General features: G+C 45.1%; 1 long non-coding RNA gene across 2 annotated transcripts in view; it reads left to right on the top strand.

Moving 5' to 3' along the window:
• The first annotated feature begins 10,116 nt into the window (after positions 1-10,116).
• Positions 10,117-16,910, top strand: part of LOC121158625 — a 39,653-nt gene continuing 32,859 nt past the window's right edge. For both annotated transcript variants that reach the window (XR_005884202.1, XR_005884203.1), the window contains exon 1: positions 10,117-10,175. This is a non-coding gene — a long non-coding RNA (uncharacterized LOC121158625). The remainder of the gene's footprint in view (positions 10,176-16,910) is intronic.

Raw genomic sequence — 16,910 nt, forward strand, 5'->3', positions numbered from 1 at the left:
AAAACAGGAGCAGGAAAGAAGAGAGAAGCACTCAGCTGCTCTACCTTGCACCAAGATGTGCTCCGTGTATCCAATGTGTCACTCAAGAGTCTTGCTCAGTTAAAATCTCTTAAAATCAATTTTAGGACTTGTTCTAAGCTTCTAATAGGAGAGGGAGGTTTTCCATGCTATGAAATGCCATTTACAGGAAGTCGAGTCTCCATTAAGTTGACCTCTAATAACCTCTTCGTCCTACAAAAGCAGTTGGTCTCTCCTTGTTGAGTTCTCCTCCCCTTGACTCTGCAAATATTGATCTTGTCCACTTGCAGTCTCTGTGGCTGACACAAGAACCCTGGAACTCCTCTCTCTTCTGCCAAGTCAGGCTCCTGAGACCCTTCTGCGTTAGGCTTTGTCATGAACTGTCCATGGCGGAAAGGCAACAAGGATTCAGAGCACCTCTGTTTGGCATCCTCCAATCCTTAGCACCGTTGAATCCTCAACTCGTTCAGGTCATTGAGACAGGGACATCCTTAGACTGAAGCTTTCTTTGCAGGGCTGACAGTTGTCCTGCTCTGGGATACTTGTCATGATGAGCTCTGTGTGCATGTTCCCTTGGGATAAGATGTAAAAGCAAGTTATGGCCCTGCTTTTCGCCTCATTCATTCATTTGCCTCTACCAAGATCTGGCTAAGTCTTTCTAACAGCATTGCTGTTGAGGTAGAAGACAGGCCAGAGGAGTCTGAGATGATGTGGGCATGGCCATCATTCATCATTCTCACATGTGCCACTAAGGACACCCAAGTGTGACTGTTTTCCCTGTGTTGCTCTCAAGCATGAGGTGGTAGCAATTTTAACTTCTAAATGCACATTCCACTCAGGCTTCTGCATCCCACTGTCCAGTTGGGTCTTTTACTACCCTATCTTTATTTATTGAAATTTCTTTGTAACTAACCTCTAACCCCAGTGCAAGTGACCTACCTGCATTGTCCCTCTAGAAAGTCACTCATCCAGCCTTCCTCGGGCCTCCCGTTTGTCCCTGGAACATGGAGCACAGAGTCTTTGGTCTCTGTCTTCCACCTGCCTCCCCAGCTCTGCCCTTGGTAGACACTCATGGGCCATCAAACAGGCTCTTGGGTTCTTGTGTCCAGTCTTTCTGCTAAGCTTGGCTTTGACTTTTCCTTTGGCACTTCCCGACCCCCATTCCGCCAACCTCTTGGTCTTTGTGTCCTGTCTCCTGCCCTTCTCTGGCATCCTTGCATCTAGACAGCTCCTGTGGGTCTTCAGCAGTGATGCTCGGGCCCAGCCTCCCTCAGGCTCAGTGACTCACTTCCTATAGGGAGTTTGGAGTGGCTTTAAATAAGGGACCTTGAACTGTGAGTGACGGAGCTGATGGAGTAAGTAGGCAGAGGGTGGGGAGAAGGCTACACCTTCCCTAACTGTCCCAGTTCCCAGCCCCCAGCCATGTTTCCTGCCATCACTTGATTTTGCTTCCGTGGTGGTGCTGGGCAGCAGCTGAGCTATTTCTTCAAAAAAAAAAAAAAAAAAGAGTAGTCAACAACCTTCCAGAAAAGTGCACCGAGGACCGAGAGGAGTACAGAGGTATGGGTGAGATGAGTCAGCCTGAACGGCCACCCCCGAGTGGTTTTACAGTCTGGTAGGGAAGCAAATAGCAGATATAAGGGTGGACTAGTTTTCAAAAAGTTGGCAGAAAAGGCAGACTCAAAGAAAAAAAAAAGCCAACTCTGTGGATTTCAAAATGTTTTGCAGCAAAATAAACTTCCTTTTTGATTCCATTTCCCTCCCTGGCAGAATCCTTTGGCATTTTGTTAGTAGCAATAAAGCCTTAACACACTGTGCAAAGGACAGGGGAACACAAGTCCAGGCACCTTGACTCATGTGGTCTGAGAGCCACAGCGTTCCAGTGCCCTGCTCAGCATTCACTGCCTGTGCTGGCTTTGCTGCCACTGTCAGGAGGAGGGCACCCATAGGCTGCCACTGCTGGGAGGATAGCACCCATGGTTGGCATGACACCAGGCACAACATGACAGCAAGTTGGCAGACACTAGGCACCAACCACTCAGCAGCACTTTATGTCCACGTTGTCTCCTGCACCTGCCATGCTTCTCCTGGGCTTCTTCCTGGTCTCTGTGCCAGATTTTGTTTTTTCCCCAACAATCAGCATTACAACCAAGAAGGTGAGAGATCAAATGACTCAGGGAAAAGTGGTGCCCCTGGAATAAGAGGACTTCCAATCCCAGATTTTTCAGGAGATGGGAAAGTGGGTATCAACTCTGAGAATGGGCATTCTTTTAAAGATCCATGCACACCCAGGGTTCCCACAGTGCAAGTGGTTGGATGCTTCCAGAGTGTGACAGCCAGGGCCGCATTCCCACCTAGTCCATAGAACATGACTCAGCAATTAAAAGGAATGAACTATTGATGTACGTGTGGATGCAGTAATCCAAGTGAATCTCAAATAATTATGCCGAGCAAAAGCAGCTGGGGAGAAAGAATGGCTTGTTCTGTATTAGTCCATTTATGTAGAAGCCTGGGAAGTGAGAACTAATCTACAGTGACAGAAAGCAGAGCAGTGTTTGCCTGGCAAATGGGAGAGGGGAGGGAGGGAGGGATTAGGAAGGGGCACAGAGAAATGCACAGGGGTGGTGGATATGTTCATCATGGTAATTGTGGCGATGCTTTCATGTGTGTCCACATATGCCAAGAATTATGGAAGTGTGCACTTTCAATATGTGCAATTTATTGTACATCAATTATGCCTTAATAAGACTGTTAAAAATTTTTTAAATGTATATTATTTGACCCGATAATTCCATTTCTAGTAACTCGCCTAAGGCAATAATTGAAGAAGTGCCCAATTTATGTTCAAGATTGTCAGCACACTGTGTAGAATAGTGGACAAAAAGGAAAAAAGGTAGAAATTCAATGAAAGGGGATAGTTAAAGGAAAAAATTAAGGCTTAAATAAATTCCAGATGACAGTGTGCTTTCAAAATAACACAGTCGTATTTGCTGTGGTGGTGAAAATTTTTATCTGGTAGTGCTTGTGAAGCAGTACAACTTCATGTTAGCAATATGTTAAAAAAACACACGTGTAGAAAGATGCTCAGAACATTTCTATGAAATGTCTGTAGTAGTCACTTCTTTCTCTTAATGAAACAGATTGGGGGGAGAGAGAAAGAGGGTGAGAGAGAGAGAGAGAGAGAGGGAGAGAGATAGGACTCCCATTCATTAGTTTTCCTCCCAAATGCCTGTAACTTCCAGGCCTGATGATGGTCTCAATTTGGGTCTCCTTTGTGGGTGGCAGGAACCCATCACCACTGGATCTCACAGTCTGTCTGCCTTAGCAGGGAGCTGGAGCCAGTAGTCTGAGCTGGGTACCAATCCCAGTCACACCAGTATGGGATGTGGGCAACTTAACAAGTCTCTTAACTGATAGGCCGAATGCCTATTCTCCTTCTGACAATCTAAAGTAGTAAAATATTGTTTTCTTGCTGGGTTTTTTTCCTTTCTGTTTCTTTTTTGATTAAGGCCCTCACAGCTTCTGAGTTTTGTGAGAGGTTTTGTGAGAGGTTTCGGAGACTTGCTTTTTCTGAGATTCTCAATTTCCATTGCCAAGAGGTGCTGTCCCCTGGTCATAGGAGAGTTCCTGAGGTGCTCACACCCCCTCCCACCTGCCTGCATCAGGGCCTCCCAGTCCTGCCTGTAACCCTGCCTGGTGCTCCTTCCCAGCTTCAGGGTTACTTACTTCAAAGGTATCCTTGCTCCCTGTGCTGACAGTGGCCATAACTGACAAAGCATGTTAGTGGTGAGGTCATTACCAGGGCTTAGGATGAGGGACTGGACATTGGCGAAGGTTACAGACTTTGTTCTTTGTTGCTTTCCAGCTCTGTTTTCTCTGCCCAATTGCATCTCTGTGCTTTGACCTAGGTGTGCTGCTCTTTGGGCTGCTGGCTATACCCAAGAATGGACTGATCAGTTGAAATCAAGAGGTCTAACTAGCACTTGGCAACCATACCTGTTTCATCTGCCAAGGATGACAAAGTTGGAATAGTTGAGGTACTCTGGCTCAGGTGGCTGGAGTTGGAGACTTGTTGAATGAACACTGGGGACAACTCTGACAAGGAAGGTCTTTAAAGCTAAAAATTGCAATGTCCATCTGGATAGAGGGAAGGCCATGGTGGCCCTGAATGTGTAGAGGGCTTGGTGACATGATGCATGCCTGTGGGACCTCTGAGAGGCTTTGACTGCTCTTCTCTAATATGGCCTAGGAACATTGGTTTTGTGAGGTTGAGTCATTTATTCAGCAACCATTAACTGAGCTCAGCTATACCAAACACTGGTAGGGGTTGATTATGGAGCAAATATAGTAGATATAGTCTTACTTTAGGTTCTTAGGGTTCTTCCTCTTCAGTGGCCTGGAAGTTCTGGGGGATCATGTATATTTATGGTTATGCTCACTGACATATTGGAGACGCTCCAAAATCCTTCCTATATCCCTGAGGTCAGAACTCCTGTAAGGAGATGATGCATGATCTGATAACTGGCTGCCAGAATAGAATGTCTAGGCACTAGATCTGTGACACTAGCTAGTGAGGGATTCTCCCCCAAAAGGAATTGATTCTGAATCACTTGCCTTGTGGTCCAGATGAAGGCATGTCAGCTAGAAGTTCTCTAGAATCTAGGGAAGAATTTAGTCTAAGGAAAGATGAATGAGATCCAGGTTGTCAATGGAAAAAGGTCTTAACTGGTTCCTAGGAACAAAGATTTGCGACTATGCATGATATGTGCATCTTCACATGAATAGATGTACAGAGTGTATGAACTTAGGGAGACAACATGTATTGAAAACCTGTTCATTACTAAGCACGAGCTTAGAGGTGAGAACAGACTAAAGAATCATGAGACATGCCTTTCCAGGATTTTACAGTCTGATGAGAAGGAAAGGGAAGATGCATAAACAAGGCAAGGGAGTGGCTTTCATGGCCAGGTTAACTCGTGGAGAGTTTAGAATGGGTGAGACGAGTTTGATGTGAAGAGTGCATGAAATGATAAAACATCTTACAATGAATGACTGGATGTGGGATCTTGGCTCTGCCTTGTAGGTTGTGCCTCACTGGTGTTCATGGAACAGTGAACAGAGAGGCACTGGGAAGTGAAGGATATCATTAGGTGAATCCATCCATCTGCCCATTCATCATCCATGCACCCGTCAATGCATCTATGAATGTATATTCATTCATGTATGCATCCATGTATTATCCATGGGTTCACTGTCTATTCATGCATCATCCATCTGCTCATGCATGCATACATGTATTCATCCATTATTCATGCTTCCATCTATGCATCCATCCATGTAGCCATGCATGCATCCATACACTCGGGAACAAATCCATCCATGCATTCATCATCCATCCATGCAGCCATGCATGCATCCACCCATATAACAGATTCTTACTCAGTGCCTACAGGTCCCAGACCCTATGCTGAACTCTGCTGTCCTAATTCCAGCGACTCACTGATGAACAATTCCATGTAACTTATGTTCTAAAGGAAAAAAAATTTAAAAATAATCACTATGTTATATGTGGCAGCGGTTCCCAAACTTTTGGCCTCAAATCCTCTTTAAAGTGTTGGAAATCATTGAGGACTCCCAATAATTTTCATTAATGTAAACTATAGCTATTGATATTTACAGTACTGGGAGTTATAACTATGAAATTTTAAAGTACATGAAATTTTAAGATAAAAATGAAATACCTTAAGTTTTAATACAAATGACATGCTAGTGAAAAATACTGCTTTTCCAAGTAAAAACTTTAGAGAAGTATTTTTTTTTTTTCACAGCTCTCTTGGATTTGAAAAAAGAAGAGGGCTGGGTTCTCATATTTGCTTCTACATTCAATATGGGTTAATGCCTTGTTTTGGCTGAAGTATATGATGAAAATCAGTTCTCTCACAGACATATGGTTGAAAGTGGGAGACTTTCAATAGTTGTTTTATTCAGTTGTGGATGTGCTTCACCAGATTTCAACAACTGGCAGCTTCTTAAAGGCCATGTGCAATGTCAAATCTAAAAGTAAAGACTGTTTCACTAAGATTCAGTGGTCAGTCTTGCCTTCTCAATAAACTTTTTACTCATATATCATGTATTGATTATGGGTTCACCAAACTACGCAGATCTTCAACATGACAATGTGTTTGGTTTTACCATCCAATACCCTAAAGTCACATATATTAGCATCGTGCATCACATCATAGAATTCTAAATATTAGAAAGCAGCAGATGAGAATTCTGAAAAATCAAAACATTTGTTCAAAGCCTGCATAGCATTGTTAGCAAAAAATACTGTCAGCTTTCAGAAACCGCGTACAATACTCCCATCTGAATAATCATGACTGGTCTGTCAATGCCCATTTTTGCAAGGACAAATGTATCTATAAAAACAACAGGCAGTTCAGTTGCAAGTCATGCAATTGTACCAGTCCTTTTCTTAGTTGCTAGGACTACTATGATCGATGGCTGAAGGCTTTATGCGTATTCCTCAGAATCATAAAAAGGCAGATACTCAGGGCTCTGGATTTAATAAAGTTAATAATTAGTACATTCATGAACATTCTTTTTTAACTTTTAATCTTGTTTTTAATATTGTTTACATAGTTCAGAGGGATGCATGCTTATGTGGGTCTCTGATTAGGGTGGGGAAGGTCAGGTATGGAAGAAGGTGGGTAGTAAACTTTTTCAGTTGTTTTTCCTCCTGTGCTTGCAATGGAAGAAGAGAAGGAGGTTGCTTCTTTTTGTCAAACTACATCAATGCCCTGGGAATGAGGATAGTCATTTGATGACGCCTTTGAGACACCTGATATGGGGAAGAGTGTCCTGAGAATGTTACTTGAGTGGTTTTGACATATTTGAGACATTATTAACTTCTTTGTACCAGGGTTGAGAAAATCTTTCCAAGGTCTATTGGCTGATGAAGTCCACCTTGGTGCATCTGTAGACCCAGGAACATTCTGCAAAACTTGACCAAGAGAGTTGTCCAACCTGTTCTGCTTTCCATCTGATGACAAGGCAGTTGACACCTTTTCTGGCCTGGATAAGCTGGTTGTGGAATAGGGTTTACATCCAGTGACTTCACTTAGTAGTCCCACAAGAAACCTTATATGGGGTGAGCTCAGACTTGACTACTTTGTGTGCCAGCCAGTGTAGGTTCAGGTTCAGTCTATCACTTGCACCAGCCAACACACATACCAGTGAATGCAGCTGCATGGTCAGTTCCATCCCCAGCCCCATCTCCCATGTGAACTGACAGGTGATGCGGCCTAGCCCAGCCCAGCCAACCACTGGCCTAGTCTTCATGCACACCAGCTTGTGTCATGGCCTAATTGGGATGACCACCAATAATTCCTACCAGGCCTACCCCTAGCCCCATTTTTTGCATGTGCTGGCATGTGCTGATGCCTAGTTTGGTCCTTTCTATATCTTATCTAGTTTTCGTGCACACTCATGGGTGCTGCAGTTTAGCTCAGCCCAATCCAGCCCACCTGGAAAGCCATATCTCATGATTCTTTAGTCTGTTCTCGCCTGTAAGCCCATGCCTAGTATTAAACAGGTTTTCAATACATGTGCTACTGTTTGACTGGCCTGGCCTGGCCCCATCCCTGACTCTCATGCACACCAGTGGGAATTGCAGCCCAGCATGGGAGTGTGGACAGTTCTCCTACCAGACATGTTCCAACCCCAAATCTTATGCCTGCCAGGTCTGTCCAGCCTGACAGACTCACACTCAGTTCTGGAACTTGTTACTAAGTGTGGCAGCCCAACCAAACCTTGTCCACCTCCAGATCCAGTCCAAATGCCAGCTGATAGGTGTTGCATTCTTGACCAGACAGGCCTGCCTTTCAGTTCCAGCTCTGATGCTTACCAGTGGCCCAACGGGGGAGTCTCTGAGGTTTCACTGTCAGGCTTACTTCCAGCCCTTAGTCCTGTGTGTTTTAGTGCGTGCTGCAGCCCAGTCTGATATGGCTTACCACCAGTCCCAGCTATTGCTAGTAGGTAGTCCAGCCTAGCCCACACCAAATCACAGCTCTCATGTGAAATGATGGGTGCACATGGTCCACCTCAGCCTGGTCTGCACCTTGTCCTGACTCTTGTTTGTCCCAGTGTATACTGTAGAATAGCCCAGCCTGGCCCACTTCAAGACACACCCCACATGTATGCCAATGGGTGTTACAGCCCAGCCTCACCTGCCCTGCCCACAGCTGTAGCTTCCGTGCTCACCAGTACGAGCTGTGGCCTAGCAGGGATGTTTTCCAAGTTCCCCTACCAGGCCAATCTTTAGCCCTGAATCCTGCATGCACTGGCAGATGTGATAGCCAGTTTAACATGGCTGGCTTCAGGTCCTAGCACTCACTGGCATAATTGTGGTCTAACTCAATCACTCCAGCTCTCACTGGGTGGGTGCTACAGCCTAGCCCAGACTGATCCATCCAAGACCCAGCTCTCATGTGCCCTGGCAGGTACTGTGGCCTAGCCCAGTCTGTCCCACACCTATTCTGGAGTATTGGTGGGTACTTCAATCTAGCCTGGCATGGTTCTTCCTGAAGGGTGTTACAGCCTAGACCAGTCAGATGTGATCTGCCCTCTGTCCTGGCTCTCATGTATGTCGTAGCCTTGCCTTGCCTGGCCCTCCCCTAACCCCAATTCTTATGCTTATCATAAGAGTTCCTCAAGATCCGCTACCATGCCCGTTCCCAGCACTAGATCTCATGTGTGCCAATGATTATCACAGCCCTGCTTGCCATGGTCTGCTCTTAGTCCCTGCTTTTGTATTTGCCAGTGGGTGCTGCAGCCTGGCCCAGCCTGGCTTCTTCCCAGTCCCAGTTCCTATATGTGCCAGATGAGTTCCATGGTCCAGCCTGGCCTGGACCACCCCCACTCTCACCTCTTGTGCAAACTGCGAGTGCTGCAGTTCCACAGAGGTGAGACCACACGTCCTCTACATAATATGTCCTCAGATCCAGTTCTCTCATGTTCTGGTCAGTGCTGCAGCCTAGCTTCATGTGGCCTACCTTCTGTCCCAATCCTCGCAGGCAGATACCATTGTCTAACCCAACTAGGTATGCATCCCCACCCTCAGCCCCTGCTTCCATGTGTGTTTGTGTGCAGTGGGCAATGCTACTTAGCTCAGCCCAGGTCTCCCACGGATGGATGTCTTGGTCTGACCCAGACATGCCCTCCGGTTCCCTTCCTCTTAACTACTCCATCTCAGTTCCCTCGCCTGCCTGTGAGTGCAGTGGCCCAGTCTGTGGAAGTCCTCAGAAGTCATTCTTCCCCTGTCAAACATGCCTTCAACAGCTTCCACTCCAACACATCCCCAATCCTCTTCCCCAGGCAATGTTTAGCGCCCCCATCTGGGGGCTGGAGTGGTGTGTCCAGGCCTGATGTTTCCTGTCTTCCCCACATGCATTAAAGAAAAAAAAAAAAAAAGACTAGGCAACTATGCTGGCACACTGGTATAGTTAACATAATTTGGCATAATGCCCTTCAGCTGGTGGCTGCTTTTCTCCCAGCAGTGTAACACTTGCCTAGGTAGAGAGCAGCCCAGAGTGTTTCCTACAGCTGAGATCACGAACATTCTTCATTGAAAAAAAAAAAAGAAGAATAGGAAGAAAGAGAAAAGAAATAAAGAAGGAAAGAAAGAAAGGAAGGGTGAGAGGAAGGAAGAACAACCTTATTTTCAATCAGGAGTGTATGGGGAGTATGGGAAGAGTTTGGTGTCATTGGCTTGATTCACATCCAGGTAGGTGACAGCAGATTCCTCATCAGTGCGTCCACATCACCCGAGCAAATGTCAGTGCACAGAAAAAGGGTCCAGATGTGTTACTGTTGCTTCGCAAGCAGTCCTGACGTATTGCCTCTCTGAGTCTGTGAGTTTGCACAGCATGCGCTCTACTGATTTGGCTGCTGATGCACACAATTGAAATGGTGATAAGAGCAGTTTAGAAAGATGTGGTCAGGGTGAGGTATAGGAGAGCAAGGGAGGAGGGTTGCAATTCAAATTGGGTGGTCAAGGAAGTCTTAGGTGACACTGAAGGAGGTGAGGGAGTGAGCCTTGTGCTGACTTGGGGAACAACAGTCAAGGAAGCAAGACCAGCAAGTGCGAAGAGCCTCAGGTAGGAGTATATGTGGGGTCTTCAAGGGGCAATAGCAAGGCCAGTGTGGCTGGACAGACAGGTGGGCACAAAGCGTGGGAGAGAATGAAGTCACAGATGTGACAAGGGCCAGGCTATGTGAGCAGGGCCCTGTAGGTCATTGGAATTGACACAGTGTTTAATTCTGAATTAGCTGGAAGCTCCTTGAAGGGCTTTGAGTGGGGGGTGGCCTGGTGTGCTTCCACAGCAGGAGATACAGCTGACTCGAGGGCCATGGTCAGATTCTGTGCATGTGATGTTGGCACCTGGCATCCAGGAGGTGTTGCAGGGAAAGGCTGTGTGTTTAGCCTAAGGGTTATGCTGTTTGGAGATGACCGTCATCCATATTGGAATGCCTAGGGTTGGTATCTGCCTTGGTTCCCGATCCCAGCTTCCTGATGATGCAGAGTTTGGGATGTAGGAATGACACAGGAGACCTGGATTGAGTTTCTAGATCCCAGCTGGGCCCCTTGCCTCTGTTGCAGGAATTTGGCAAGTGGTGTGGCAAATGGGGAGTGGGGTGCTCTCTGTGCAACTGTCTCTTGCTTTCTGTCTCTCACAATCTGTCCATCAAACGTAAAAGAAGTAGGCTGGATGAAAGAATGGCCTGCTATGGCTCCAGTAACAAGCAGCCCCAGTAACTTAATAGTTCAGCTGAATAAACATTTATCTAGAACTTGTATCACTTGACGGCTGTGTTAGCTGCTCTGGTGGATAAGGTGAGAACAAATTTTCGGGAACGGTGCGACAGTCTAAAAGGGTCACTCTGAAGGTGAGGTGTGGTCTGACTCAGCTAATTATAGCCCTACCTGAATTAGCAAAGTTGACTAAGTTTTGTGCTGAGGGGGCCCGACAAAGGCCATCTTACAAGAAAGCTGCTGCCAGAATTGAGTCATCAGCTTGGGTGCACAAAAATAAATGCATCATCCTTCTTCAGAGATTCATTCCAAGAGAAGGGCTGTGAAACCACGGCCTTTTCACCCCCACAGGACAGTCTATGTCAGAGCTGCTTTGTCCTGGCTAGAAGCGTTCTACTGTGGTTCGGCTTACTGAGGCAGCCAAGAAGCTCAGAGAGAGAGGCTCAGCCCTCAAAGGTCCTTCAACCACCAATTCCACAATCTTTCCACAGGAAAGAGGACATCCCAGTTTCCTAGTTTGCTGGGTCCCACTCCAGGAATCTGTGGAGGTGGGGCCTGGGGTGCCTCTGGCCATTTGTTTGAATGCTTTTTTTTTTTTAAGATTTATTTATTTTTAATTGGAAGGGCAGATCTACATAGAAAAGGAGAGATATCTGTTGGTTCACTCCCCAAATGGCCTCAATGGATGGAACTAACTTGATCTAAACCTAGGAGCCAGGAGCTTCTTGTGGGTCTCCCATGCACATACAGGAGCCCAGGGTTTGGGCCATCCTCCACTGCTTTCTCAGGCTACAAACAGGGAGCTGGCTGGGAAGTGGAACAACTGAGACACAAACTGGCACCCATATGGGATCTTGGAGCTTGGAAGATGAGGATTTAGCCACTCACCCACCACACTGGGCCCTGTTTGAATGCTTTCCGAAGAGAAGAGGCATCTAGACTGAGAGTGAGAACGTGAGCTCGTTCCTGCATTGCCTGTGTTCTAATCACTTGGAACACTCTAGAATGAGCTCTTGGGGGCTGGTGCATCCTTGGGCAGCTACAGGAAGGTCTGAGATGTGGGGAAAGGGACTTCAAAGTCTGAGGCACTGTGTTCCTTTGAGGTGACAACCATGATCTGGCCAGGCTGCCAGGAGCCCTGGTCATCTTCTCCTGTAGCTGCCTGACCTAGAGTCAGCTGACTGCCTGGTTAATAGAGGAAACCTCTCTCAAACAATGAACACTGTCTTTCCTGCATTGAACCTTGAACTCAGTCCCTGCTTTTGAAAAATACTTCCTTTTAAAATCTCCTATCTACCAGGTCCACTTCTGTTGGGTGATTTTTTTTTTTTTTTTTGCGGCACCAGAGCCATTAACTTATAACTACTTCAGGTGGTTGAAGAGGGATCGTGGTTTCCATCTCCCACCTCTAACACACACACACACACACACACACACACCCAGGGGTGGGAATTTCTTCAGGTCTCATCAAGTTTAGGCAGCTTAGGGACACCTCTGGTGTGGCCCAGTTTATGATCTAGCATGATTTATGAAAGCACTAAAATGTCTCACAAAAGACAAATTAATACTCAGACGCCCTTTCAGCGCCTCTTTAAGAAGCAGACTTTGACCTGGGGCCAAGATGTGGGAGGCAGCTTGCTTCCCTTCAATCCCATTGAGTGGGAGCCTTGGGGATCACACTCTACTTTGGCCTGAGGTCCCATAGCCTTCACAACCGGTCCCTTGCTTTCCACTCCAGTTGTGTCTCTGTCTTTGTTTCTCAGTTTTGGTTTGTGTGACTTCATTGTTCCTTAATCTCAAGAACATCATGGGCGCACCCTGGGTAGGAGGGAGAGGGTGAGGGCTTCAAAAGTTTTCACACAGCCTGGGTTGGAGACATATTCTTTTCCTCCTTGCCGGATCTTGCTAATGGTTCCAGAACCTTCTCCCTTGGTGGCATTGTAACTTTATTTTACTGAAACCTCAGAGAGGTGGTTGGGTATTAAAATTAGAACTATCAGCTCTCTCCTTCTCTTTCTCTCTCTTGCTATCAAGTCTCTCTTTCTCCACCAATCAGAAAAGAGAAAATAACAATATTAACCAAGGGGATTTTAGAGAGCTTACAAGGGAAATACTGAGAAAACGAGTACAAGTGAAATGAAGAAAGCTGACTTCCCAAGGTCACTCTGGGCAAAGGCTTTTCCTCAGAGGAATGTCAGTTTGGGATGACGACATGACCTCCCCCCCCCCCCCAAAGTCCAGGAATACATTGGTTTCCACTGGGAACCTATTCTACTTACCAAGAGATAGGGTTAAGAATAGGCCTGTTATCTGCAGAGGAAAAGGTTTATAAAGTTGCTCTTCAAAATGTATTCCTGCCTATAGCTTGCTTTGCCCAGAAGGAGGCATTACCCATCCCTGCCCACACTCAGCCCAGGAAGCTGATTCAGTACATAAGCATTGCTCTGGGTAGATGGAGCTAAACAGGTGTCCAGACCAACTACAACACAGTTTTTATTTGGGAACCTCTGAGTGGAACATCATGATGGTCAAGGTTATTGGTTCAGAAACTTGGCTGTGTTTGTCCACTTTGAAACTCAGCTCCCAATCTTGGAGTTTTCCACTCAACAGATGATTATGATCTTGTGCTCAAAAATGCCTCTTTTGTGCTTCTGTCCTGAAGAAGATATCCCCAAAGTGGTGCATGTTGGGGACAAGTTGTTTTATAGCATAATTTGTTCATGGATAATACTAGAAAACAAATGTCCTCAATGAGTGGCAATGGTTAATGATTATGGCAACTGCTCTTAACAGAATACTCACCAAGTCTATATGGTGCTAAGGAAAATGCTCTCAGGGTCACAGAAAACAAGGAAGATAAAATGTTGATAGCTGGGTCAGGGTGGGGAAAGTTCCTCATCAGTGCAGAGCTGTAAGAAATTATCTATATTTCTATCTATCTATCTATCTATCTATTGAGGTACATTAAGATATATGTCTGATGACGTATCTTAATATATTTCTCTATATATTTCAAAAACTAAAGAGTTGTATAGATTTGGTATTGAAACAGAAAGGACCTGGTGAAAACTTAATTACCACAAATCTTGTTGCTTTCAGGAGGGAGCAAGTGGGTAAGCTTGGTGATTTGAGCCTTGCAGGTCATAGCATAAATACAGTCATCCTTGACCAGAAAGGGCACAGTATACCCAGCAGCAAGGCCTTCTTCTGCATAGACATAAGCAGGTGCCATTTCTGAATAGGACAGAGCTTGGATTGGGTCTATATGAGCTGTGAAGTCTAAACTACTGACATGCTTCCATTTCCAGGAAATACTTAGAAAGGTGATGTTGAGGTAATTCTCCTTACAGCAAGAACAAAAACTCCATCAGGACACAGAATACCCCCAAATCCCCCAGTGTAGTAAAGCCAGAGTACCTGAAGTGTCTCAGCTAAATTAGAATAATCCTCGCCCCTTAGGATAGTAACAAAAGTCCTCTCATGCCAATTCTATCTGCTGGCAGTCCTCTGTGCTGCGCAATTGTGGGGATTGCTCAGAAAATAAGTAAAACTCCAGAGCAGTGGGCTGTCACTGGTCAGGCTGTGGCCTGGTGGGCCCTCTGAGCCGCTCCTGGCATCCCAGCAGGTTCTGTCTGCCTAGCTGTCCACCTGAGTCATCAGGATTTCTCCCTAGTAAGATGAGCTCCTTCCTCCAGCCGCACCTGTCCCAGGGAGCATGCTGGCAGAGATTTTTTTTTTGTTTTCCCAGTCTTCTTACCATGATCACTGGGGAAGAACTGTCCCCCACCCCTAGCCCTAGCTCTCTACTTCGGCCTTGATCACGACATTATGCTTTCAGAGTAGGGCAGGAGCTAAAGAAAAAAAGAATGCTGCTGAATTCTCAAAATATCTGTCCCTTGGCCTTCTGACAAATTTTCATTGACTTTTATTAGCACCTAGTTCAAAACCTGTGCTGTACTGAATAATAGCCATTGGCCACAATTGACTATTTAAACTTCATTTAATAGAACTTAAGATAAAGTTTAAAATTCAGTCTCCAAGCCAAACTAGTCACATTTCAAGTGCTCAACAGTGGTAAGTAGACATACAGAACAGCTTCATCAATGCAGAAAGTTCTCAAAGTTCTATTGTTCTATTGAGTTATATTCCGGCTTCCCAACACATAGAAAATCAAAAGTAGTGAACACTCAGTGGGTGATGACAATAACAGCTTGATGTGGAAGGAGATGGGATGAGTAGGAGGCAAAACATTCCTCATTTTTTTTTTCAATCAGTATCAACTGTTTATGGAGCAATCACTACATGCCAGGCATTGGCTAGCTACTTCAGACCAAATCTCTGCTTCCATGGAATCTGCTGAATTAGTAACATCCAGCACTTTGAGGATGATTATCACAGGGCCCAATACTCTTGCTTTCTTTAACATCTTATGCAGGCATCACCTGCTAGCAATTCACTCTAATAATCTGTATTGATCTTGAGTCATCAAGAATCATTCCTATAATTTAGGAAGACAGCAAGTATAACTATTTCAGAAGGGCTACCACTCAAGTAGCTAAAGAAGTTCATTTTAATTTTTTGGAAAAAAAAATCTCGCTTGCTTACTCTTTGTACTTACTTTCAAAACTGAATAACTGCCATTTTATACTCCTAGGTAAAGGGGTCAGAAAAAGTACCCATTTTTATGAGCTTCTCTTTGTGAATGAGTCACCCCTCTTTTTAGGCCTTTTCTTGCCACATAACTGGCCTTGCAATTCTGCCTCTTGAATAAGTCACTTGAACTTTTCCTGTGCTTCAGGCAAAAGGTACAAAGGAAACAAAACTAATGCAGACATAAGTGGGAGGTATAAATGCTATATACTGAAGGTCTCAGAGGCTTCCTGTAGCAAGCAAGGATCCGAAGGGATTTAATGAGTCAGTATGGTTTCTCTTGCTGTGCTCTCCTTCTTGTCCTACTCTATGACCACAGTGAATCACTTTCTTACCTTGGGTAACTGGTGATGAAACAGAAGCCACACCATACCGAATTGAAACATTTTCTTAGAGAAAGAATTTAATGTTGACAGCAAAAGAATTACATCAAAACAGGTGAAGAAGAAAGTAAGTCTTTACAGAATACTTTAGAGCCTGGGATACATATTTCTTTCAGGTGATGGAGGTTTTGATTTTTATGATAGAAAGGAGAGACAGCGATCTAAAGGTCTTCTAAAAAGTGTAGGTCAAGACCAAGGCAGGACCTCTTCACTTAAACGTGATATCAGAGACACAGTGCAAGATCATCAATTGATGGGAGACAGTATCGCGTAGTTGGAGAAAACACAGCTAGACAAATATGGGTCAAACTGCAGTTCCAGTACTTATCAGCTGAGACAACCTGGCTAAAGAGCTCAACCCCTCTGTGTCTTGATTTACTTATCTGGAAGAAGGGTCAGGACAGCTATCATGTAGGACTCTTGCAAGTGTTCAGCGAAATCATTTGTGTGGCACAGCTGGCAAATCATACTTGGTACTTGTATCAGATAGGGTAACATTAGCTGTCCTAACAGTTAAATGAAAAATTCTAGCAGTTTAATGTAAGTAAGGTTGACTTCTTGGGGAAAGTAGGAGGCTCTCCTTCGTGTGATGACACAGGGATCCAGACTTTCATCTTATGAATTCCCTACCCACTGGAACTTCAAAGCCCTCTACTTCCAGATGATAAACATGAAGGAGGCAGTGGAAAAGCCTTACCTATTTCTGAAGGCTGTCATCTTAGAGGTGAAATTTAGCCACTTTCATTCACATTTCCTTGATGGTAAACACTTATATGACCTCATCTAAGCACAAGGAATGCTGGGAAATGTAGGAATAGTGTAGCAGTTAACTTTCAGCAATAACTATATACTCTGGAGGTGGTGTCAACCATTTCTAACCCACAACTAGTGATTCCCATAATGTTATGGGAGTGCTAGCCATTTTGACTTTATTTGGCATGAAACACATAGTCAAGGAAGCAGTGATTTGATCACATGGAAAGACTAAGTTTGCTCTAAAATGTTGAAGGCTAGGGCAGAAAACTTAAAACACAGAGGACAAAGCT

This window comes from Ochotona curzoniae, unplaced genomic scaffold, assembly GCF_017591425.1.
Source record: "Ochotona curzoniae isolate NIBS_2020 unplaced genomic scaffold, NIBS_Ocur_1.0 contig_3819, whole genome shotgun sequence".
NCBI lineage: Eukaryota > Metazoa > Chordata > Mammalia > Lagomorpha > Ochotonidae > Ochotona > Ochotona curzoniae.